Raw genomic sequence first — 26,501 nt, 5'->3', positions numbered from 1 at the left:
CGAGTCCCTGAACCTGAAATCGAACCTCTTTCCTTTGTACAGAGAACGTCATCGGGCCCCAGTGTGCTCCGGGCGCATGGGCGTGGAGCTCAGCGCAGCTGAAAGGGGACGGGAATGCAACGTGTAGCCCATCTATTTATAGCTCAATGACAACATGGCTTGGCCGACTCCTGAGGGATCGCCGTAGAAAACAATAAAAGCAATACTTGTTCTGACACGGTGGCGTTTACGTAAGTCGAACAGCGGCCGTAGATTAGTCTGATCGCGTCGCCCGCGTCTTAATGTGTTTGATGTATTGTTCTTTTCTTCCGTAGCGGCCACAGCTTTCCAGGAGAGCTTGATTGGCCCCGTTGACATCGAGGGCCCCGGCACAGCGGCGAACCTCCCGAGAATGGGAGGGGAGAGAAAAGCACGTGTACTGGGCGTGGCTAACGTCAATCCACCATCCAATCAAGTCCGGCCCTTTCTGAGTAAATTTGTTTAATTTAAAGAGGGGCGAAACCCCGCGCTGCGATTGGCCAGCCGGAGTAGAAGCGTCCAATCGCCTAAATGACAGGCGCTCAGCTGTCCGCAAAACCCCGCCCCGTATTCGGTTACCAACGAACCCCGGAAACGTTTTCGTTTAAAGGCGCAGGGGTACGTTTCAGACCAAGTCCCAAACAACGGAGACTAGAGCTCCGCGAATGCCAGAAAGAGCTTAGAGGAGGGGACGCGGACATCCGATGGGACAGATATGTGGCAGGAGTGAAGAAGACGGACGAGCAAGCCGCTGTTTTCCACAATATCGCGTTGACGTTAGCCCGATTAGCATTCGCCAGCATTCTCATCCTTCCGTCTGGCATCGACAGTGGAATTCAAACAACGCAGCAGTCAAGACGAAGGAAAAATAAAAAGGGCCAAAGTGCCAGACGAAAGAAACGCACTGGGGAGCCCGTCTTTTAAACCCTCCCCCGGCCACGGCGTGTCTGCCTCTCCTGACGTCTCTCCAGTCTGTGAGTAGCAGAAAGCCTTTATCAGACACCCACAGTCACAGTAGGCCTGTGTTGATAGTTAGCGATGCGACGTTTGGCAAGAGTGTCGTTTATATCGATTCAGATTTATATTCGTATTTGAAATATATTTGTCCTCGTTTAATAATCTTTCGTGATTTGTCGCAGAATTTGAGCGATCAGCCGTTGGAATTCAACCAAGGCCAACTGATGACATGACAGGAGCTATTACACACATCTTGCAGTGTGCATGGGGGCGTTCCCCTGCTTTGTCTGCCTTCTTCACTCTTTGTGTGTGTGTGTGTGTGTGTGTGTGTGTGTGTGCGTGCGTGCGCGCGGACGTAAGGGACAAACGATAGAAATTCCAACGGATCGGCTCTCTATTGTGAATAGAGATTTAGTGCATCATATGTGTACCACGATATTTTTCCACAGCTCATAGATAACCCAGTCTGTGTGTGAGTGTTAGTGTGTGTGAGGGGTGGTGGTGGTGATGGTGGAGGAATGAACCTTTATTTGCATGCATTTTTGACTCTGCACAACCGCAGTGCTTGGCCTCCCTTTGTCCTTACAGGCAGGATACGATGGGATCGCGTTGACTTAAACATTAGGCACATGTGTGCATCACATACCCCCCCCCCCCTCTCTCTCTCTCTCTCTCTCTCTCACACACACACACACACACACAAAACCCTTTATGGTACACGTGGGTTGATCCGCCAATGTTTTCAACGTTTCAGCTGTTTTCAAAGGTATGCCTGTCGTATGTATTTTCCCCTTAAGTTCTGCATGTCTGTCATTCTCATTGGTATGATTTGTCCTTGCACTGCTCTGACAGCCCCCCCCCCCCCGCCGTCAGTGGAAAAACCAGTGGGCATTGTCCTCAGCTGAGCGTGACGTCATGCAGAACTGTGGCTTACCAAAGAGCGATACAAGGTGCAGTTGTGGTTTGAACCAGGGCCTGAAGCCTTGGTCTGGGCTTGTATAGGGCAAAATCATTATTTTGGTTTTACAGTCAAGCCTGTTTTGCACAAATGAAGTACACTGGATATTAAGAAAAAGATTGAAAACATGCACAAACTGTACAGATTAGATGAAGAAACTTAAGAGAAACCTCATTTCCGCAGAAAATGTCAGTGACAAAAATGTCAGGGCTCAAAATCAGAATGGATTTGTGCACTTGATGAAATGGGGGAATAGGAAATAAGTTGCTTTGTGTTTTTTTTCAAGGGGAGAAAGAGGGAGACAAGTGCATGTTTTCTTCTCTGAAATTGCATGTGTAGTCTACATCTGCTGATTTTGGTGTTGCATTTTTTTAATCAGATATGCATGCCTACGAGTGCTTACCCAGGCCAGTAGGAAGATTACTTAGATTAAGTCCGGTTTAAGGCAGATTCCTACAAACAGACCCAGAACAACTATGCTATAGCCTGTGTCTAACGCTGACCTCCAAATGGCATTGCTAGCAGTGTTTAGACCATACCATTGACATTCAAAATGATGGGAGTTCATTGTCTTTATTGCTCAATGGTTAAGACCCTCCCACTAGCAATACCAAGGTTAGTCAAGTTTATTGTATTGTAATGGTGAAACACATTACTAACACTGCCACCATAAGGGCTTCTATACCTTATATAATTCAATTGGTGAACCGTGCGTGGCACTAACACTGCCAGGATCAAGTTTTCTGCTCTCCGTGTGATTTAATCAGTAAATATTGACCCCTGACCTGCGAGAATTGGGGGTTCCTCTCCTACTGGGTTCTTCCATAGTGAAAATGTATGCTCTTATGGTATCATAAAACACAAGACAAGTCATCAGTTGACAGATACAGTTCTCACTTAATGGCATAAGGCATAATGACCTGCATAACAGTGATGACCAATTACGTTATTGTGTGGATTTTCCAGTGGCAAGTTAGGCTACCATTGTTACAGCCCACCATAAGAGCCCATCAAAAACTCCCCCTTCCATCTCACATCCATACCTGGCTCTGTATGTGTGTGTGTGTGTGTGTGTGTGTGTGTGTGTGTCCAAGTTAAGGCTATTAAAATGCTGTGGACTGATGAAGGCTTATTGTGTTGTCAGTCCTCTAATATGACCCTGCGGGATTTGATGTCAGAGATTACAGATGATTATGTGGGTTAGAGCCAGTGCTCTGGGGCTCTATTGATCTCTGTGTGTATGGTTGGTCTCTATGTGCATATTTGTGAGTAAGCTTGTACTTATATCCACATGAGGACCCTTACATCTGGAGAAGGCTATTTTAGGCTTAGGTTTTACAATTAGGGTTACAAATAGTGTAGGTGTTAAAGATTCAGCATGAGCTGGTCAAGTTTAAAGTATATGATCAGGAATGCGTTCAATAGAATGTCTCAAGTAATGTTAACATGTAGGTTTGTGTGTATGAGTACGTGCTATTCTTTGTGCATAACCTCAGTTATTCTCCAGAACCAGCCGTGTCTTGTAGGCAAACATTAACAGTGACTCCCTCTCTTATCTGGCTCTGTGGCTGAATGATCTGGTTTGGGGCTGCTAGCTAAACATCTCAGGCCATCTGTTGTTGCTTACACTCGGCAGTGGCGCCGGCTCTTTTGCTCCTCTTTAAAAGTAAAAAAGGTTTGGGTGGTGCCCCATTGCTCACCTGGTAGAGCATGTACCACATAAGGCTTGAGTCTTTACCGCAGGTGCCTGGGTTCGGATCCGGCCTGGGCTTTTGCTGAGTGTCATCCCCTCTCTCTCTCTCTACTATCACTATCAAATAAAGGCAGAAAATGCCACACAAAAAAGCATATATATATATATATATATATATATATATATATATATAGCGTTTTTTTCCCCAAAACCATTAATGGTTTTCTCCATCATTGAAAAAAACCAATAATGGTTTTGTAAGTGCTCAACTAATGAGTGGAATATCAACATGGATATCCATGCTGACACACACACACACACACACACACACACACACACACACACACACACACACACACACACACACACATATATATATATATATATCTGAGGGGGGAAAAAGTAAAAAAAAAGATTCTTATGTAGAACCATAATAATACAGTATGGAATTGCGAAATTATGACACCAACCAGAGATTTTAATATTTTTTTGTGTTTTACAAGGGATGCACTGACATCAGTTTTTCACTGCTAATGCTCATTTTTAGTATGAATATTTAAGGACCGGTACACGATTGACACGATTGATAAGGACTGGATGATACTATGTACCAATCTGAACAATGCAGATCACCATTAGTTTGGGGTCACTGGGCAAAATTATATAATATTTTTTTCCCATCATTGAAGAAATAAAGGCTTCATTGTATGAAAAACTCAGCAAATAACACAATTTTTCGTTTATCTATGACATGTTATTGTGGACAATATTGTGGCGGACACTAGGGGCTATGCCTCTCACCCAGCAGGGCTGTGAGCGGGGGGCGTGGTTTACGTTCCCGGGCTCTCTGGTGCAGGGTTGTTCCTATTGTAGTTCGGTTTTTGGAGCTGAGGAATACAGTTCAAACTCGCCTTCGTCTCCTGTGTTTTTCCTCATCCTGCCACAAAATTGCGATTTGCGACATAATGAACAAATTTATACATGTACAAATAATACAAATTTGTCGTGGTGCCACGACATGTAGCAACTTTCATTTTGCATGTTTTACACAGTACCTCTTTCTTGCTCAATGTCGCTGAGCTTGACTCCAAAATATCGCCATATAACAGGTCGCGTTTTTTGTTTTGCCAGCAGTTCATCAGCGTTAACCTGCTCGTTGTCATCGGCAGCCATTTTTTCCTTCTTTTTGGCCTGCACACGGCACACCGGTCATGTGACCGTAGACTGCACACGCTTCACTGCCTAAAGGGACTGATTGGTCATCTTAATAGGCTCGGTGCATTAATGTCGCGCTGCGGAACTTCAGGGTGTGTCTGTTTGCATAAGAACTTCCGGTACAACCGGCTGCTTACGTCCTACTGAATCGTTAGTTATCTTCTAACTTATCCGTCCGAAAACTCAATTTCTTTAGAAAAATCATGAGTCAAACAGGGCAAAAGGGGGCGTTCGGGTATCAACGCCGTGAATCAGGCTCTACTGGGCATTGTTGTGTGTCACAGTGTGCGAATTCTGCGCGCTATAATGCTCTTTTAAGTTTCCATTTATTTCCTAATAACTGCGAGGAAAGAGCTAAGTGACTAGTGCAGATTCGGAGGGATGCATTTACCGTCACCAAGTGTACAAAAGTGTGTAGTCTGCATTTTGAACCGGGTGATTTCGCTGTGCCAGCTACAGGTGTGTTAAGGAGGCTCAAGAAACGAGCTGTCCCCACACTCTGCGTGGAATGTGTACTCCAAACCCGCACCCAGGCTAGGTGTGTGGGAGCGCCGGGAGTGTCCTGCTGTCGCCCCTCTGCCAGCTCTGGACTCCTCTGATAATAAGATGGATGTCAGTGGCTGCTTGCAAGAGCATGACTATTGCGTTGCTCCTAATTGTGCCCCTTTCGACGATGCCCTGGCCCAAAACGAGTCGATGAGGAAACAAATAAGAGTGCTCCAGAAACAACTAGAGACCGTCCAGCGACAGTCCAAATTCAGCCTGAGGCGATCTGCAGGTTCCAATTTGGTTTTACATCAGGTATGTCTGATTTGTATCATTTCATTTAATCGCCCCTGCCACATTAGTTAGTTGCAAGGCAGTCAGCTAACGTTAGTTAGCTAGCTAGCTAGCGCTGGCATAGTTCTAATGATGCCATGACTCATCCTCGTAGTTGTCGTTGTAGCTCGAAATATATCTTAAACCCTTTTCTGTTTTCCTCGTCTGAGCTACTGAGGAAGCACTCACGATGCGATGTACGTCGTTGACCGTGATTTTAGGGAGGTCCTGCAAACAGCGAGTGTAAAACAAAGCCATCTCCTATCTCAACAAACCAGACCGGAAGTTCTTGTGCAAACGCTTGTACGTCGGAAGTCGAGCGACGCTGTCTTACACACCCAGCCTATTATGGGCGTAGATGTGCAGACTGCACACAAACAGACGTTCGCACACACGCACACTTTATTATTTAATTAAATCGCAGCCTTATGCGGTTATATAATCGCACAGGCGGACATTGCGATTAGATTATTCGTGCAGCACTAATCTTAAATATGTCAGTGTAACCGGTTATTTTCTTGCCCGGTGCGGGATTCGATACGAGGTGTACTGCACCACAAAGCGACATCACTAACCGCTCGGCTAAAGGGTCAGACCCGTTAGCTAGGGGCTAACGTGTCTTATTAGTTGTTTACACCAGTTTGCTTCTCTTTTTTTTAAAGACTCCCTCTGATGAAAATAAAGTTTTCAACCTTGTTAATGTAAACTACTAATAAGACACATTAGTCCCTAGATAACGGGTCTGACCCTTTAGCCGAGCGGTTAGCGATGTCGCCTTGTGGTGCAGTACACCTCGTATCGAATCCCGCACCGGGCAAGAAAATAACCGGTTACATTAACATGTACGTACATGTGATGGTAGGGTAATGTTACAAAACACGCCAGGAGCAAAATAATCAGTCAACACCATGGCTGAGCATATCTGCGTTGAAACTGCGGTGTACCAAGGTCAGGTTAAAAAAAAAACTGATTCAGGCAGGCGGGGTTTCGTACTTCACAAACCCGAGGAACTAAGCCCGTTAATGGACGGTGTGGCGCTCTACATACAATAAGATCCGGTTCAGTGACGCGAGCCAGGTGAGACGCCAGGTGTAGCTATTTATCTTAATTTTGCAAGCTAGAAGTTGGTGTTGCTATAAGTGGTTGCGAATGTACAAAGGGAGAAACCGTGAGCCTCCATTTATTACCAAAGGCTCCGAAAATCCGAAAGAAATGGCTGCAGTATATTTGGAAAAATCGTGATGTCCCAGCCAACTTCCGGAGAAAGCGCAGCGCAGGTTCGTACAGTAGCCATTTTCAATAGCACCGTTTCGAAAATGTATCACAAGGGTCTGTCGCCACAAGGGGGTTTGGATGGAGGGACGGAAACCAGTGGTCCCCGTGTTGGTAGGCAACGGAATAGACCGCTGCGCTGCCCGGACGCCCCCTAAACACTGTTCAATTTTAGATTTTAATTTCACTATAAATTTAAGCGTTATATTTTTTTGAGGTTAGCTGATGCCTAAGCATTTCGTTGCCAGCAAAATCAGCCAAATTTACAAGAAAAACAAAAACAAAAACTCATGAGGTTCTCTGCGATGATAAAGGCGTAAATTGACGAGAAAAAACTCAGAGAAATCGCTGGTTTTTTTGTTTTTTTAGACAAGGAACCATATCTCTTCAGTTTGCAAGTTCGGATCAACCTCGTCACACCACAGACACTGCTGCTTGCCGTGTAGTATGTCTGCAGTGTATGACCTAATCAAATTATACTTTGCAATCTGATTGAGCAATAAGGAAATACTCGTGATTTTAGCCCAGAGTCACCATATCATCATAAGCATCCGGACTTTGAAGCAGGGGCGATTCTAGGATCAGAGCTTTTGGGGTGCTGAGCACCCAGAGTGCTGGCCCGCCAGGCAAGATAAATTTGGGGGTGGGGGGGTGGATCAAACCATTTTCGAAGCATGGGGGGGTGCTGTATTTTTGTTGTTAAAAAATTACGTTTAAACCATATACTGGATATGGTTTTGACATTTCTTCAGCTTATTAAACATGGATATACAGTAAAAAATAAAATCTCTTCAATTTTAGGGGTGCTGGGGTTAAATTTAGGGGTGCTGCAGCACCCCAAAAAATGGGCTAGAAACGCCTATGCTTTGAAGTGATATTGCTGTGAATTAGGCCTGTTCAGAGGAAAACGGATTTGAATAAATAAAATGGATTATTGTTATTGTTATTTATTATTAGACCTACAAAATATGTTTGGGGTTAAATTAATCTGTTTGTTTATTCATTCTTATGTATGTAAAGCATCAGGGCTGGGCATCCAGTTTCACTAACCTTTCATTATTAGTCTTATTTCATTATAACTATGGTAATTTTTTAAGCTGTATCACTGAACTAGACTGCATTATATTGAAAGTTGTTTCTAATGTTTGGCCCCTTATGTAAATTATATACATCAGTATTGGAAAATAACTGAGTACATTCATGTGCTCTACTTAAGTACAATTTTGTGGTACTTGTATTAGTAATGTCCATTGTGCTACTTTGTACTTCTACTCCGCTACAATTAAGAGGGAAATATCATACTGTGGCGAGCTGGCGTGAAAGGAGGCAAGCGGCAGAGACCTCATTTTAATGGCAGCTCCCATGTCCCGTACACTGCATGATGGTTGCTGAACAATGACTTCCCCTCTGAGGTCACTATTAAAAACATCAGTCTTAGTCACGGTCCTTCAGACAGTAAAGTGGTCATCTACCCAGTCCAAGTCGAACGCCCAAACAACAACACAATAACCAAAACATGTCACAACATCATTAAACACAATTTTAACATGAACGTTAACAGTCCCATCAGCCCTTGTGCTTCCCCAGTGCAGAACTGCCGAAAGTCAGAGCGAACGCCTTCCCCAGTCGCTACGTAGCCCCCACCTGAGGGGTCAGTTGTCCTTGATGACCCCATCACCCAATACATGGTCCTGCAAATGGCCAGGGTGCTGTCGCTGGTGAACAGGCCACCTGGGGCTCACAGGAAGTGCAACTGGGGGAGAGGCACAGTGATTGGTGCTTGGGGTGCTACTGTCACCCTCCTCCCCAACAACAAGTAGAGCAAGGGGGCAGTATGGGGAGAGTGTCCTGGTGCAGCACCATAATGTGCCCCTTGCCGGGCATGTGCACCCGGTACACCACCTCAGACAGCTGGCCCACGACCTTACCGAGCCCCTGCCAGTGGCTGCGAAGCTAAGGTGAAATCCCCCTCTTGTGAATGAGACAACACACCCATACCTTGTCCCCTTGCATGAAAGTGCCCCAGGCACCTTGTGTCATAAGCCCTCTTCTGCCGCACTCTGGAGCCGGCCTATGCCTGGCGGGTGCAAGAGTTGCAGCAGTGCATGTGCAGCTCCACAGGACGGGCTGTCCTAGCATTGTTACCCAAAAAGGGAGATCTTGGCTTACTGAAAAGGAGGCTGGTTTCATTGTTATGTATAGACTAGAAAATAATTGCAAAATGTATTTCAAATAGACTCAAAGAGTGTATGGATACTGTTGGGCATTATAGCCAGATGTACTGAATTCCTGACTGTACAATCAAGTATAATCTGTTTTTGATACAGGACGTTATTGATATATGTAAGCTCCCGGAGCTAGACATCGGCCTTCTTTCTATAGATCAAGAGAGGGCTTTTGATGGGGTTGATCATTATTTGTTCAAAACACATGGAAGGTTTTGGTCTTGGAGAGAAATTTATTTTATGGATCAAGTTATTGCATTCTGGAGCCAGTGTTCTGTTAAGGGTAGGCAGTGGACTCAGCCAACCTGTCTCTTTTCAGGGAGGCATAAGACAAGGTTGTCCCTTATCTGGCATGCTTTATTCCTTGGCCATCGGGCCTCTTTTAATTCAGCTCAGGCAGGGTCTCTCAGGGCTAACCTACTTCAGTTAGTTTTTCAACATAGGTTGACGATGTCAGTCCTCTAACAAGTCAAAATGATGTTAAAATTCTCAAGCAGAAGTTGGCCTTATAAGAACAAGCTTCTTCCAAAAAAGTCAATTGGTCAAGGGCGTCTGGGTAGCGTAGTGGTCTAGTCCATTGCCTACCAACATGGGGATCGTCGGTTCGAATCCCCGTGTTGTCTCCAGCTTGGTCGGCGTCCCTACAGACACAATTGGCCGTGTCTGTGGGTGGGAAGCCACATGTGGGTATGTAAGTGTATGGAGGTCTCTCACATGAGCTAGACTTACTAAGATAGTGTATCTCTGATCAGGAGGACAGTGGGAAATGGCTGCCATTTTGAGTTAAGAAACTGATTTTAAATCTCTTCATCTAATGGAGAGGCTGTTGGAGGAAGTGATCAGTTCACTTCCTGGTTTCGTCAGAGAGGCACTAGGAGCATAGTGTGGAGAGGATCAGCCAGTTATGCGGCCTGTTTTTCCATCTTTGTCCATCCGTGCTGCAGTGGAGGAACAGGAGGAAGTGAATGGGGCCCTTCTGTCCTTAAAACGCCAGAACTACCGGACTTTTCAAGAACATCAAAGAAGGTCTTGTGTGCAGTCACTGTAAAGGTTCTCAACAGAATATCACTAGCCGGTGTACAGGAGTCAAGGTGGCTGAGTGTGTTGACGCCAGGTTCATCTCCCAAAGGCAGCTGGAGCTCACTGTTCAAACCCTGCCATAGAGAAATGCACTGCAGATCTACAGTGGAGGGTGGTACATGGGGCTGTGGCTACGAACAGACATGTGGCACATAAAGATCCTAATGCAGGGAGTCACTGTTTTTTCTGTAATAATGAAGAAACTCTACAGCATTTATGGCTCAGCTGTCCCAGATTGATCCCTCTTTTCTCTGTGCTGCAGCGGTGGCTCAGAGGTTTTCTAAGACAGCCAGTTTGTCTTTGGTCCTAGGTATATGGCAGCACAGTGCAGACATGTCATCTTGGTTAATTTTCTGACAGTTCAGGCAAAAATGAACATTTGACTTGGTAAAAGAAACAAAATGAAAGGCAAAAGGTCCACAGATGCTACACTCATGTTCAGGGGCCTAGTGGCTGCTCAGCTGAAAATTGACATCACATACTTCAAAATGATTTCAAACTTGGAAAATTTTGTTTCTGTTTGAGGACACTGAGATGTTCTGTGTACTGTAGAAAACCAATTACTTGTTCTTAATTTCTGAAAAAGGGGGGGTCTGTATCTTTGTTTTTGCTGTGTATGGGGCTTGTTCAATATGTACAGGAGTATCCGTGTTAATTCTTTTTTTTTTTAATATAAATGAAAAAATGGACCATTAAAGAACTGGTTAAAGGTCAAGGTCTCTGTCTCTCCTCATTCTTTCTTTTGACATTTACCTCTCTGGACAAGTTCCCATGCTGAATAATATACTCTTCTGCTTTTTCTAAAGATGACCCTTAACGAGTTGGTTTTTTTTTTAAGAAAGACACAAAACAAACACAATTGCTTATTTCCTCAGAGCTTTAATAAGCATCATGTTCAGTTCATACAGCTATTCAGGCTGTGTAGGCATCTTTTAGCAAAGCAAGGTTGTGTGTGTGTGTTTGTATGTAAGGTCCACAGTCCAATCCCTTCCTGATTTACAGTAAGTGTAAATGTCAAGCATATAGAAAGCAGTAGAGGCCGACTGTACTTTTTATTGTTTGTCTTTAGCTGCTGTATCCTTGTTTCAACTGTGGCAATGGAGCCTGCTGCGTGCGAGTGCTAGTATATGTGTCTTCTGTTTGGGCGCACATTTACATTAGTTACAGTGTGTGTGTGTGTTTGTGTTTGCATATGTATACTTTAAATTATGTGTGTCTAGTCATATTCAGGAGCTGGCTACACTGGAGTGGCACGTCATTCCGGACTGCAGTGCTTTGTTACCTCAGAGGCCTCCATTTGCTTGAGACCCAAAAGAATCAAGATGAGGATAACATTAATCAGTGGCGCCGGCAGCTATAATCCTGTACGCACTGTGCGCTATTAGCCAGTGACGTTAACACCAATCATTGGCCTTCGAATGTATTTGCGTCAAACGGCGTGAGTGGCTTAAGGTACGAACAAAATCATAAAAAAATGTACGCACCTAGCGCACAGGATTACGGCTGCCGGCACCACTGACATTAACAACAGCAAAATTGATGCATTCATTACCTACTACAACTAGAAAGATGGCACCAGCTACACCATCACAGTTCTGGGTTAAATATATTCAAGTCACAGAAAGTTGAAACGCTTTGTCTGGACACAACGTTTATTGAGAGAAACGTTTCATCACTCATCTAAGTGACCTCTTCAGTCTAAACAGACTGCAGGCATCCCCACCAACAATCGGTTTCATATGCAAATAGGTGTGACCATTAACTAGAGTTTCAATGGCCATGTATACTATTCACAGAGGATTTGGGACTATTTGCAATCACAGCACACACATTCATACCTAGGGACAATTTAGTATGGCCGATTCACCTGAACTACACATCTTTGGACTGTGGGAGGAAACCGGAGCACCTGGAGGAAACCCACGCAGACACGAGGAGAACATGCAAACTCCACACAGAGGATGACCCGGGACAACCCCCAAGGTTGGACTACCCTGGGGCTCGAACACAGGACCTTCTTGTTGTGAGAAGACCACGCTAACCACTGCGCCTCTGTGCCGCCATCTTAAGGCCACATTAACTCTGTTGACAACCACATCAAGTTCACCTGGGAGGATGTGAAAAATGACAGGTTAGCCTTCTTAGACTGAAATTGTAATTAGTGACGGGGGACATTTGATTGTTGATGTTTACTGTAAACCAATACATACTGATCAGTGATTTGATTTGACTCTCATCATCCACTGGGGCACAAACTAGGAGTCATCAGGACACGGTACCACCGAGCTGACAATGTCCCCTCCGACACAGCGGCCAAGGATGGGGAGAAATCCCACATTAAACAGGACCTGGTTAAGTGTAGGTTATCCTACTTATCAAAGCCAGGAAAACGCCTAAACATTGCACCACACCAACTGAAGAGAAGAGAAGGACAACAGCTGCCTAAGCGTAAACCAGTGGTGATTCTGTATGTGGCCGGAGTGTCGGAAAAGTTGAGACACGAATTTTCCAAAAACCGTGTCTCCGTTGCTTTCAAACCCCAAAACACACTGTGCCAGAAATTGGTCCAACCCAAGGATCGGGTTCCCCAGCGCAAACAGAGCAATATAGTCTATGTTGTTAATTGGCGAGAGGATTGCAGTGACTTATATATCGGGGAAACCAAACAGACCCTGGCCAAGAGGATGGCACAACCCAGGAGAGCTAACATGTCAGGCCAGGACTTAACAGTCTACACCCATCTACAGGCCAGCAGCCACTCTTTGAAGGATGAGGATGTGCACATCCTTGATGTGGAGGAATGCTGTTTTGAACGGGGAGTCAAAGAGGCCATCTGTGTAAACAGGGAATGACCATCCCTGAACAGAGGGGGGGGGCTAAGAGTACATCCGTCACCATCTTACAATAATGTGATTGCAACCGTTCCCAAATCCTCTATGAATAGTACTCATGACCATCGCAACTCTTGTTAATGGTCACGCCTATTTGCACATGAAACTGATTGTTGGTTTCGGTCGCTATGCAACTGTATTGTTTAAGGGTGGGGAAACCTGCAGTCAGTTGAGACTGAAGAGGTCACTTAAGATGATGTTTCTCTCAATAAACGTTGTGTCCAGATGAACTGATTCAACTTTCTTTGGTATATATTCAAGTGTTTAACCCCCCCCCCCAACAACTACTTGTGTCAAGCCTTTGAGCAAGGCATGGTTTACTAGCTCCCCAACATAAGTCAAGTCAAACCTATGTACACTCACTGGCCACTTTATTAGGTACACCTTGCTAGTACCGGGTTGGACCCCCTTTTGCCTTCAGAACTGCCTTAATCCTTCGTGGCATAGATTCAACAAGGTACTGGAAACATTCCTCAGAGAGTTTGGTCCATATTGACATGATAGCATCACGCAGTTGCTGCAGATTTGTCGGCTGCACATCCATGATGCAAATCTCCTGGTCCACCACATCCCAAAGGTGCTCTATTGGATTGAGATCTGGTGACTGTGGAGGCCATTTGAGTACAGTGAACTCATTGTCATGTTCAAGAAACCAGTCTGAGATGATTCGAGCTTTATGACATGGCATGTCATCCTGCTGGAAGTGGCCATCAGAAGATGGGAACACTGTGGTCATAAAGGGATGGACATGGTCAGCAACAATACTCAGGTAGGCTGTGGCGTTGACACGATGCTCAATTGGTACTAAGGGGCCCAAAGTGTGCCAAGAAAATTTACACCACCACCACCAGCCTGAACCGTTGATACCAGGCAGGATGGATCCATGCTTTCATGTTGTTGACGCCAAATTCTGACCCTACCATCCGAATGTCGCAGCAGAAATCGAGACTCATCAGACCAGGCAACATTTTTCCAATCTTCTATTGTCCAATTTTGGTGAGCCTGTGCAAATTGTAGCCTCAGTTTCCTGTTCTTAGCTGACAGGAGTGGCACCCGGTGTGGTCTTCTGCTGCTGTAGCCCATCTGCCTCAAGGTTCGACGTGTTGTGCATTCAGAGATGCTCTTCTGCATACCTCGGTTGTAATGAGTGGTTATTTGAGTTACTGTTGCCTTTCTATCAGCTCGAACCAGTCTGGCCATTCTCCCCTGACCTCTGGCATCAACAAGGCATTTTCGCCCACAGAACTGCCGCTCACTGGATATTTTCTCTTTTTCGGACCATTCTCTGTAAACCCTAGAGATGGTTGTGCGTGAAAATCCCAGTAGATCAGCAGTTTCTGAAATACTCAGACCAGCCCGTCTGGCACTAACAACGATGCCATGTTCAAAGTCACTTAAATCACCTCTCTTCCCCATTCTGATGCTCGGTTTGAACTGCAGCAGATCGTCTTGACCATGTGTACATGCCTAAATGCATTGAGTTGCTGCCATGTGATTGGCTGATTAGAAATTTGCGTTAACGAGCAGTTGGACAGGTGTGCCTAATAAAGTGGCCGGTGAGTGTATATGCGTTACATAAAGTAATAATAAATCACAACACAGTCTTAAAAGCGCAAATGCAGAAAACAGATAGCATATCAGCAGGCCGCGGAACCGGTATGGCCAGTAGGGCCGTGGCCATACCTACTTTGGCGTGCATCAAACATAAACGTGTAAAAATTCAAATTGCAAAGACGTTACATTCTTAATGTATTGCACTTTTGCGCGCTTCCCGGGCTAATTTCCACTCGCTGTAAGCCTACGTACAGTACGTAGCCTATCACAAGCAACAAACTCTGTTTCCTAATGAGTGATTGGTTATTTGGTTATTTGGAACGTAATTCTTGGCCCTACCCATTCGAAATGCGTTCCACGGCCTATGTACAGCAGGTGATGTAAGTGCCTTTTTCAATATAATATATCGAAAATTTACCTTCATCGCGATATCAACCTGCGCGATATACGTATCGCAAAAGACTGCTTGAACTGCGATAGATGGTGTAGGCACGTGCCATGCGTTCGCTCTCTGCACACTACAAGGAGTATGTGTTGACTTTGGTGCCCCCTTCTGGAGAAAAAAAGGCGGTAGTGTGACTTGGCTGATTCCGCCTCAGTAACAACAAAATATAATATAAAAAAATAAAATTCTACCATAGTTACTCACTCTGCAAAACTTTAATTGAGACTGTTACGTAATTATCTATAATATAAACCCCTGGTAGCTGCTATGTTTAAATAGGCCTAGATGTTCTGTTAAAGTGATGAAGAAACTGTACTGTCATGCAATGAAGTTGGTGGTATTTGTTTTATTGTCAATATAGCGGCTGTAGCCAAGTGCTTTTTTCCTTCTTCAATAAAACTATGTTGCTGGAATGGAAATAATTCATTTCATTTTTTTATTCAGTGTGCAATAGGCTGTTCGTTGTCTGGGGTCTATGTTAGCAGCAAACCTAAAGCAGAAAGACATTAAAAAGGTATACTTCAATATTTGTTTATTTATCGCGAGTCATATCGTCATTGCAATATCCAACAACGTTTTCGCTTATCGCATGTTTTCCTAATATCATGCAGCCCTAATGGCTATTCCGGCTAGCAGGCTTTGAGTGAAATGTTCATTTGGATTTTTAGTACATCAGATTACCCTTACAGTGCATTTTGATGAAAACAAATTATATCAGATGCAGTTATTAAGGTTTTAAGAAAGGATTCTTGATTGACCTGAATTTTTTTTTTGCACCGAAGATAGGGAGTATTAAGGTTTGCAAAAGACATGTACCAAGTGTTACGTCCTTAAACAATGCAACAACACACTGACAGATGTTGGCATGCAGTTTGAGCTGATGTTCTCTCTCTCGCTTCCTGTCTCTCTGCCTCTTGTGTTACTGTCACTTGTACTGCATGTAAAGGCACCATATGAAGGTCACTTGAAGCTTAGCGTGTGCCTTGTGTTTTGTCACGCTGTTTTAAAAGCGTGGGTTTTCGGTCGTTATTTCACAGGGTGGTTTCTAATGGGGAGCATATTGTGTGGTTGGCGAAAGCAGTATTCAAAGCAGGTGGGCTTTAGGGCTCGGACGCTGGTTAGCCCCTCAGTAATAACTGCAGCTTAACTGCTGTAAGCGTGTGTGTGTGTGTGTGTGTGTGTGTGTGTGTGTGTGTGTGTGTGTGTGTGTGTGTGTGTGTGTGTGGACAGCTCTCAGGATTAACCCTAGTTGTCCCCTTTGTTAGACCTCCCCCTGCCCCCCCCACCACATATAAATGGTTTAGCCTGTTTGAGTATATAAGTTATGTGTTTGTTTGTTTGTTTGTGTGTGTGTTGTTTTACGCATGCGTGTTTAATCGATGTGAGTTTATATTAGCCCTTTAATTTTGGGTCACTAGATGCCCATGTTTGTTTGTCCTGCTGTTTAAGTGAGTTAATTTCTGATGTCTGTGGGTCGAAAGCTGTAAAGATGAGGTTAGGTAAATACTACCAACCCCCAGCCGCATACATGCTGGTACGGATGGAGAGAAGAGGAAGAAGGTAAAGACGGGTAGAGACAGAGACAGAAAGAGAATGAGGTGAAGTGACAAAGTTAGATAGAGAGAGAGAGAGAGCGAGCAAGCAAGAGAGAGACGGGTAAAGAAACCGTTGGAGACGAGAGGAAGAGAGCGGGTACAGTTACCTGTCGGCCTTGTGTTCCACTAATAATTAGACTAATGGCTAAATCTGATTAAAAATGCATCATGTTACAACATTAATCTAAAAAGACTGGCTCCCTCTGAATCAACCTGAGTGAAACCTCCCTCAGTTCTAGCGGGGGTTATATAAACCTTTGAAAATCTGTTAAATATCAGAATATTTGCATCTGACAGACAAGTGGCGCTTCAGACGGACACTCTCACTGCGAGTGCTTGTTTATGCAGCAGAAGTGATGTTCTTGACCTGCCAGAAAAACCTCAAAACTCTGGCCCTCCTCTGTTTAACAACAGCGCTGGAAGAAGGCCCGTATGTTGCTGCTCAGTCTGACACTTGATTTGACTATAGAGAAGGAGAGGTTATGCATCGCATGCGATACATGTTCGTTCTGGAACGTCTTTATTCTGAGTACATGCTGTGGACACGTTACTGACACGTCAGATCTTAGCCTGCATCTGACAGCTGAGAGAGAGAGAGAGTGAGGGGGGGGGGACTGACTAGAGACGAGAGGTAAGGGGAGAAAAGGAGGGTGAGGCAAGAAGAGAGGGAGCTTTTATTTCCTGTCCTCCATGAATAGGCAGCATATTTTTCTGGAACATTCCATCCTCTGGGCTGGACCAATCTGTCACCAAGACACAGGGCACCACATCTCTCTCTCTCTCTCCCTCTCTCTCTCTCTCCCCCTCCTCTCCTCCTCTGTTCTTGATTACATTTAGCTCTCTTCAGTATTAATTTTGTTGATAAAAGTATTTGACCATGACCTCATTTCCATGATAAAAACAAACCGTTGGCTAAATAGAAATTCACCCCGGGCTCCAATGGGGGGGTTTCAGACTTGAAGGCAGGCGCGGTCCAACCCGTTTGTAATCCGCATTGTAAACCGGCATGACGAAAATGAGGCTAGACTCACCTTTGCGAACAAAAGCTTTTATCTGTTTAAAGGTAGCTGAGTTAATGTATACACACTCGGAATATATATATTGGTCGGATGATCGAAATAAAGTCCCAAGGACTTAACTTTTACCTAAGGGGTATCTATCTATATTACCTAAAATTAGCAGAATATTTTGTAAGTCAGGGGTGAAAAGCATCCGCCTATTCATAGAATGGCTGGATGAACGGAGTGATTGGTAGATAGGTGAATTAATAGCAGTGTGATGACCTACAGTGATGGTTGTTGACTCGTCACTGCGAGGATGGGAGGCTGGATGGATGTGTGTAAAGGAGATGATGGTGAACCCTCAGCCATGGATGGATGATTGGGTGGCAAGCTTAGACACGGGTGGATTGAGGTTTTGTTTTGAGCAGTGGCTGGAGAAGGTTTGTGGAGTATTGAAAGCATAAGGAAGATCAGGGTTATTAAATAGACCAAAGCTAATTTGTTTCAACAGAACACGCACAAGAGCGCTCACACACATACCACCCGGTCTTTTTCAGAGAAGTGTAATCAGATGCTAATACTTGAACAGGCTTGTCTCTGTCTCTGGCTTTGCTAGCTTATTGAACAACAAACACACACACACACACACACAGCTGGTCAAACACACAACTCCAGAAACGGTTCATTCCCCCGGATTATTACAGTCCTGTACAGAAGTGTAAAGGAGGCATTTTGGAGTGGGGAAATAACCCCAAGCCACAAACCAAGTCTTTGCTGTCACTTTCTCTACTCGGCCAGGCTCTCTGGCAGGTGTCCACACATCGTTCAGAGGTCCTGCACTATTCTAAGAAAGTCCAGCTAGCTTGAGTATTGGGATATTTGAGTCACGGTGGCCTGCGGAAATAAAAAAAAAAGGTTTGTTTTCTGACTGTGGTTATATTATTATTTGTGTATTTCTTAGTCGTGTACAAGAGTGTCCAGCAATAGGTCTCCCCGCCCCTGAACCTATAAAGAATAAGCCAATATTTTGAGGCCATCCATCCATTAGCCAAACCGCTTACCCTGCTCTCAGGGTTGTGGGGATGCTGGAGCCTATCCCAGCAGTCATTGGGCGGCAGGCAGAGAGACACCCTGGACAGGCTGCCAGTCCTTCACAGGGCTGACACATACACACACACACACACACACACTCACCTGACCTACATGTCTTTGGACTGTCGGAGGACACTGGAGCACCCGGAGGAAACCCACACAGACGCAGGGAGAATGTGCAAACTCCACACAGAGGCCGGCCCAGGATGACCCCCAAGGTTGGACTACCCCGGGGCTCGAACCCAGGACCTTCTTGCTGTGAGGCGACCATGCTAACCACTGTGCCACCATGCCACCATCTTGAGGCCAGTGTAGCCCAAACCAATACTTGAAGGATCTAACATAGTCTGGGAGCTGGTGTGTGCAACCACAGTCCTCTTCTGGTTACCACTGAGCAGCTCCACTACATGGATTATCAGATTCACAATAAAATGAATCACAGATAGAGCACTTGGCATTAACTTGCGGAGCACTTGTTTGCCTGTCTATTCACATGAGAAGTGCATTGAGACTCCGCGGATCCAAGCGTGTACACGGTCGGAGTGTCGCTTACCATCTGAAAAGACCATAATATGACGCCATTGGTGCATGAATATGTTCTTCTTCTTATGCAGAGGATGTCAGTTGAGTAGGCAGTCCTTCAGTGTGGCCCAGGACACATTCACGTGCACGCTGCTGACAGAATGTGGCCACATCTCGCCTAGACTACCTCTGAATATTGTCTCAGTGATCAGATCCCAGTGCATCTTGGGTGCATTCACACCTGTACTTGGGGCTGTCCACTTTATTCTTTATTCGGTTCCCCGTTAGTTTCCGCCACAGCGGTTGCTAATCTCCTTGGGGCCCACATAAAATTATACCAAAACTAACAGCATACAGACATACAGACATACGAACATGGACACTCGTCAGTCTCGACAGAAATTACATTATTAAAAGTCAAAAGTAATCAAAATATCAGATAACTTAAACGGTGCATGTACAGAGGTCATCAGGCAAACTGATCAGTTAAAACCCCAAACGAACCATCATAGCAGGTGGCATCCTTCCTCTTGTGTGGTCTCATTTGTTTGCGTGTGAGTTATTTTTTTGAATAGGTATTTGGTTCTGATTTGCTTAATGTGTGTGGGTAATGAGTTGCCCTGGCTGGGGGCTCTATGAATGAATGAATTTCTCGGTTGATTTGTATTTGGCTTTGGAAGATCAAGATGGTCAAGGCTCAGCGTTTTCGATTTTTACGTTTCCACGGATCCAAAAGCTGTTCCTGCTCGTGTGAGGTTACGTAACAGCGTCCTCTTGTGGCGAAATCTGGCATGCTGGATGGCTTTGAAAAATAGAAACCGAAAACGCTGAGCCTTGAAGACGACGTACTCGGAGCTGTCCACTTGTGATTGGATCACCCAAGACACATGTTCATGCCAGGTGTAAACCAGGCCCATAGATACAACACACACACACACACACACACACACACACAGACACACACACACACATGGTGCCTCTTTATACAAATCCACTATTAAGTAGGCCCCCTTTCTTTCCCATTCTTTCTCCACCTCCTCTTCTCCTTTGTTCCCCTCCCCCCTTTCTCCTGCCTCTGGGTGGCGGTATATGAAACTGATGCTGTAATTGCTGTTGTGAACAGCTGATTAAGAATGAACCATTTTTAATTTTGGAGCTCTTTGGGTTTCAAAGGCTATGAGGAGTACATAGAACTAGTGGGTGAGAAAAAAGAAAATGCGTTGCATTACACCCCCCCCCCCCACACACACACAGCTGGTATCACTTTCAGAGGCCGGAAAATAAGGTGCATGTGTGTGTAGACAAGGCATGACTGAAAATCAGACGTCAAAACAAACGAGACCACGATTGCCTGAGTGTGTTTATGTTTGGTGGAATGTGAGCTCGCATGTGAAAGCACAACTTTGTGCGCTTCTTTTCACACTGCACTCCAAGGGCTCTTGATTAGAGGAGGGCCTTTAAGGTGAGGACACGCCTCCTCTTCTCCATATATGGAGGGGAACTTTGCCTCTTAAAGGGATAGCGGAGAAGTGTGGGGTTGTGTGTGTGTGTGTGTGTGTGTGTGTGTTGGAATGTGGGACTCTAAATAAGAGAACAAAAGCTTCCTCAGCTATAACGTCCATGCTTGACTGTTCGATGTTAAAAGCAGGAGAACAGACGTCGTCCTCCGTCACTCCCAACGAGGCGAGTTCCTGTCTTCCTCCACGCCGGTTTCTCTCTCGCTCCTCCTCTCTCCTTTCACGCTTTACAGACACCACACTCTATACAAAATGCAGTCAATTTACCTCCCTCTCTCAATCTTTGTATTGCTTTGTCCACACACCCCCACTCCCATCTTACTGTCTTTCTACATCCCCCGCCCATCCTCCCTCCCCCATACCTCCGTTTCTATATTTGGGTGTTCATAGCTGGAGAGGCGTTCTGTTTTTTGACAAACCCCGTCTCCGCTCCCTTGTGCTGTATGCAAACACCAGAGCAACTTTGACACCCTTTCACACACACAGCCATAACTTCTGCCCCATCCTCTAAAAAGACAAACACACACACTAGATGTGGGTTAACTAATAACTAACAGCAGTTTGAAAACCTCAGCAATCTGCTAAGGTAGGAAATTTGTTTGTTTGTCCGTCAGCAACAGCGGTTGTCACCTCCCATACAGCTAATTGTACTATTTTACATTTTTTAATTCGGTTGTTGGACCTCCAGCAGTTGTTTGCCACCTATATTCCTGAATGACGAGACAAGCTTATCAGCCGCAACCAAAGTTTTATCAGTCTTGGGCCGGTTGTCAGGTGTTATTTTTCATGCAGAACAAATTTTATGCGCCGTCATGTGACCTTTGACCCTATTAGACAGGTGCAGATAAGTGTTGTAGATTCAACGGGGACATAGTCACATAGTCACATAGCTTAACCCGGAGCAGATCTGATGCCACGGTGAACTGGTGTGTGTGTGTGTGTGTGTGTGTGTGTATAGGCCTTGTCGGGCTAGCATGGTGAATATCAACAATTTGTGCATAACGCAAAATACATACTGTAGTTGTTGACGTGAGGTTGTGTGTGAAAAGGAGGAAGATGCAGGTGCTTGCACCGTAGTGCATTGTCTGAAATACCCAAATACGCCTGGCCGTACTCAACATGCTGTTTCTCATTAGCTCACAGATGGCAAGATATACAAACGCGCACACACACACACACACACACACACACACACACACACACACACACACACACACAGGCTCACATGCGTATACAGGAAGTGAATTCAGCTCCTGGTGCTCAGCTGATAAAGTTTTTCACGTGCACTTCGTTCTCTGTAGCAAAGCCACAGATAAACCCTCTGCTGTGAGGAAGAAAAACGTTTGTGTGTCTGTGTGTGAACATTGGCAGTGTTTAGTTTTTAATGCGGCACGTGCGGTGCCTTGAGTGTGTGTGTGTGTGTGGGGGGGGTGTATGAGTGTTAGGGGAAGGGGGGATTAGAGAACTCATGGATGTGTTATTTGCATCTTTTCTGTCATAGGAAGTGGCCGCTGTTGCTCCTCCACACACACACACACACACACACACACACACACACACACACACACACACACACACACACACACACACACACAAACACACACATCCCATGCGGACTGGACTCAAAACTTGAGTATTTTACACAAAACATATTTGAAGGTGACAAGGACAAACATTTAACACACTCTGGCAAGGCCCACTTGATAAACACACACGCGCACACACACGTAAGAGGAACATGTTCTTTGCTCTCTCTCTCTCTCTCCCTCTCTCTCTCTGATTTTGCAAAACAGGCCTAGCAGGTGGGCGGGGTTTCAGCCTCCCGCCCCATGCTCCCTCCCCCTGGCCAATCAGGGCTTCAGCCAGCACAGCTGACCCCCCTTTCCTCTGGCCAATCAGCTGGTACCTCTGCTCCCTCAAACGCTTCCCCTCCTGCTCGCCCCCCCCCCCCCCCCCGTGTGCCTTCACTGCTGAGTGAGCAAAGCACGCCTCGCTCTATCAGCTGAGAGGAAACCGACTGAAAATAACAGAGAGGTTTAGAGACAGCCACAGGAGAGGGAAGGCCTGTGAATGAAGAGAGAGAGAGAGGCTGACATAGAGGAGAGCGAAAAGAGTTTAAGAGGTGAGGAGGGGAGGAAACTGGTTTGTTTACTTTACCTTTTTAGTATTAAGGATGTTTTGGAGAGAGAGAGAGCGAGAGAGAGAGAGAGAGAGAGAGAGAGAGAGAGAGAGAGAGAGAGAGAGAGAGAGAGAGAGAGAGAGAGAGAGAGAGAGAGAGAGAGAGAGAGAGAGAGAGAGAGAGGGAGAGAGAGAGAGCGAGGAAGGAGAAGCTCATACGCTAGATTGAAAGAGAGAAGGGAGTGGGGGTTGTGAGCTGTTGATGGGTTTTTTATGTGTGCGTTAAAGAGTGACTAATGGTGGAGAGGTAGGAAGAAGGACAGACAGAAAATGTGTGTGTGTATGTTGCAACCTCCTCTGACAAATATACATATGGAGGGTACAACAATCTGAACAGCTCCGGCAGGGCACGACCAGCCAGCCTCTCCCTAACTTTCTCTTTCTTAATGCCACCTTTTCAGGAGAAACGACACAAACGGAAAGAGAGCGAGACGAGGAGGACCTGCGAGACGGAAGAAAAGAAGCCAGCCTGACCGAGCTGAAATAAAGGCACAGAGAAGAAGGAAATTGAAGAGGGAAGGAAGAGAGAGAGAGAGAGAGAGAGAGAGAGAGAGAGAGAGAGAGAGAGAGAGGTGGAGGATAAACTATATGCCTTTCTGGGTGAGTGAGTGTCACAAGTTCTTGTGCTGTCAATGTTGTTAATGCTGCTGCTCTTGTTTGCTGTCACCCTCAGCTGTGGCTCTCCTAAAATGGCCATGTGAAGGGCAGATAAACAGACTGACGCTAAGACGGGATGATTGTGAGAGAGAAAGAGAAAAAGAAAGACAAGGGGGAAGGGAGGGAGGGACAGAAAAGGGACTCCGTGTCAAACAGCGTTCTCAGCAACTATGTCACCAAGCCAGCTTAGTTTAGACCCCCATGACTCCCCAACCCGGCTGTGTGTGTGTGTGTGTGTGTGTGTGTGTGTGTGTGTGTGTGTGTGTGTGTGTGTGTGTGTGTGTGTGTGTGTGTGTGTGTGTGTCACTGTTCCTCCTAGTCTGTTGCTCTCTCTCTCTTTTGGTCTTTTACTCTCTCTTTCTTTCTCTCTACTTTAGTCTGTTTCTCTGGCTCACTCTCTCTTGTGCGCACACACACACACACACGCACACACAGACATAAACGGGTAGACCAGGCTGTCGTTCTCTCTTAAATCCCTCATCTCTTTGTGACATCAGATTACAAAATGCTGGGTGGCTGTGGTAATCCAATCAACAGGTGACAGTCTTCACAGCATTTAGGACTATTTGCTACTTCGTTGTGTGTGTGTGTGTGTGTGTGTGTGTGTGTGTGTGTGTGTGTGTGTGTGTGTGTGTGTTTTAGGGTGTGTGTATGTGCTAATCAGCTTTTAGCAACAGCACTGGCTGCTTGGGAGTAGCTTGGGTGGGGTCGTGCTGAAGTTGGGAGACAAATGGAGCCATTTGAGAGGCCACTCGCTCCGTGCTGATGCTATCATCCCTCTATCAGGCCGAGATAAGTCTTTCACAAAGAGTGGAACAGGACATGAGCGCAGCCGAGCAGCCAGGGAAGGTGAGGGTACCGGGAAGTCTCACAAATAGCCCGCTTGAAGGGGTGACGTTACTGATAGAAAACTGACCGAAGGTCATTTTAAATAGTGGGAAATTAAAACCAGCCATAAACTACTAAACGTGCCACGTTATTTCTCTCTCCCTCATCTCTTTCAGTGTGATAAAATGTCAAAGACATGTCGGTGCCTTTCACATTCTCCTAAATCAAGTTCTAAAGATTTGTTCAGCTTTGTGCGTGCCAGCCAACTTGTGGGTAGAGCGTGAATTTTCCACCGGCCACTGGCTGATGGTTGATAAACTCTAACAGCCTCTGAAGTAGTCATTTGGAGATAGTTTCTGATAGTGAAAATCGTATTTGCTGGTAGAACAGTGCATGCTGTGGTAGTTCAGCTAGAATGTGGTAAAAGGGGAGCTTTTACATTTACTGCATTTTTTTAACATCTACGTTGGTTAGCCATTACAATATATTGTAATTATTCCATGACTGTTACATTGTAATGTAATTATAATTACACTGCTCCATGACTATTTCATGTTTCATGTCAAAGAAGGATTCTGCTCTCAAAAAGATTCCTTTACTTGTAAAAAAAACAAACAAACAAAGACACTAACGCCCCTTTTCCACTGCATGATCTCGACTCAATCTTTTTGGTTTTCCGTTGGGCAAAAGTTGGGGATAGTACCTGGTACTTTTTTGGTACCACCTCTGTCGAGGTTCCAAGCGAGATGAGCCGATACTAAAAGGTGGCGTGATAAAACGGAGACTCAAAAAACCTGTATCGTAGGTTATAATTTAGCCATGTAAAAAAACATAATTTTTCACCAAATCTTAGTTACACTAATATTGTGCATGTGAAGCAGCCATTTCGAGTTGGCCTTGTTGATTTTTTTTGGATTTTTTAAATGAACCACTGGTGTGGGGGCGCTGGTAGAGAAGGGATGAAAAACTAGTCAACATGCCCACAAGTGACCGGCGGGGCCTTGCCGTGAGGGGGTACGATCTGCAGTGGAAAACTAAATACAGAAAAATAAAGCGAGGGTGTCTGGGTAGCGTAGCGGTCTATTCCGTTACCTACCAACATGGGGATCGCCGGATCGAATCCCCGTGTTGCCTCCGACTTGGTCGGGCGTCCCTACAGACACAATTGGCCGTGTCTGTGAGTGGGAAGCTGGATGTGGGTACGTGTCCTGGTTGCTGCACTAGCACCTCCTCTGGTCGGTCAGGGCGCCTGTTCGGGGGGGGGGGGACTGGGGGGAATAACGTGATCCTCCCACGCGCTACGTCCCCCTTGGCGAAACTCCTCACTGTCAGGTGAAAAGAAGCGGCTGGCGACTCCACGTGTATCGGAGGAGGCATGTGGTAGTCTGCAGCCCTCCCTGGATCGGCAGAGGGGGTGGAGCAGCGACCGGGACGGCTTGGAAGAGTGCGGTAATTGGCTGTACAATTGGGGGGGGGGGGTAAAGCGACTAGAGTAGAGCCAGTACCGTGCAGTGGAAAAAGGGCATAATAATGACTTGGGCAGTGTGTGTGTGTGTGTGTGTGTGTGTGTGTGTGTGTGTGTGTGTGTGTGGGTCCATGCATAATTCAGTCTCACTTGTGATGTGATGGATAGATGCAGGTCAAGTGCCAGAGTTGTTTCTGGGGTTAGGTTTTGGCTGTGAAGCCTGCCCTCCTAACCTCCGCCTAGGAGATTCGAGGTCAGCACGATCAACATCCTTCCTCATGACAAATGTCTGGATGCTTTTGTTTGTGTACCTGTGTCTGAGTGTGTTGTGTTCAGGCATGTGCAGCTTGATAACTTTTACAACAGGCCGCAGTCTCTTGGGTTTTCGCCCTGTTTCTTCTACTAAGCTTTTTCCGCCGCACTCATGAATATTCCGGTCTTGTCAAAACCGGCGTCGCTGGCGGTCGAACGCGTCTGTTGAATTAGCTGTCCGCATTCCCGCCTGCTGAGAGAGAGAGA

The 26,501-nt window shown here is 45.6% G+C and overlaps 1 protein-coding gene across 2 annotated transcripts in view; it reads left to right on the top strand.

Moving 5' to 3' along the window:
- The first annotated feature begins 684 nt into the window (after positions 1–684).
- Positions 685–26,501, top strand: part of LOC130118929 (atos homolog protein B) — a 60,930-nt gene continuing 35,113 nt past the window's right edge. The window contains exons 1-2 of one of the 2 annotated variants that reach the window (XM_056287258.1): positions 685–992; positions 23,434–23,632. The gene's annotated coding sequence lies outside the window, so the exon portion shown is untranslated. Of the gene's footprint in view, positions 993–22,905; positions 22,977–23,433; positions 23,633–26,501 lie in introns of those variants that run through there. The other variant, XM_056287267.1, reaches the window with a different exon arrangement.

The sequence above is a fragment of the Lampris incognitus genome, chromosome 1 (genome assembly GCF_029633865.1).
Source record: "Lampris incognitus isolate fLamInc1 chromosome 1, fLamInc1.hap2, whole genome shotgun sequence".
Classification (NCBI taxonomy): domain Eukaryota; kingdom Metazoa; phylum Chordata; class Actinopteri; order Lampriformes; family Lampridae; genus Lampris; species Lampris incognitus.
The sequence above is the reverse complement of the archived record's forward strand: the minus strand, read 5'-3'. Positions and strand labels throughout refer to the sequence as shown.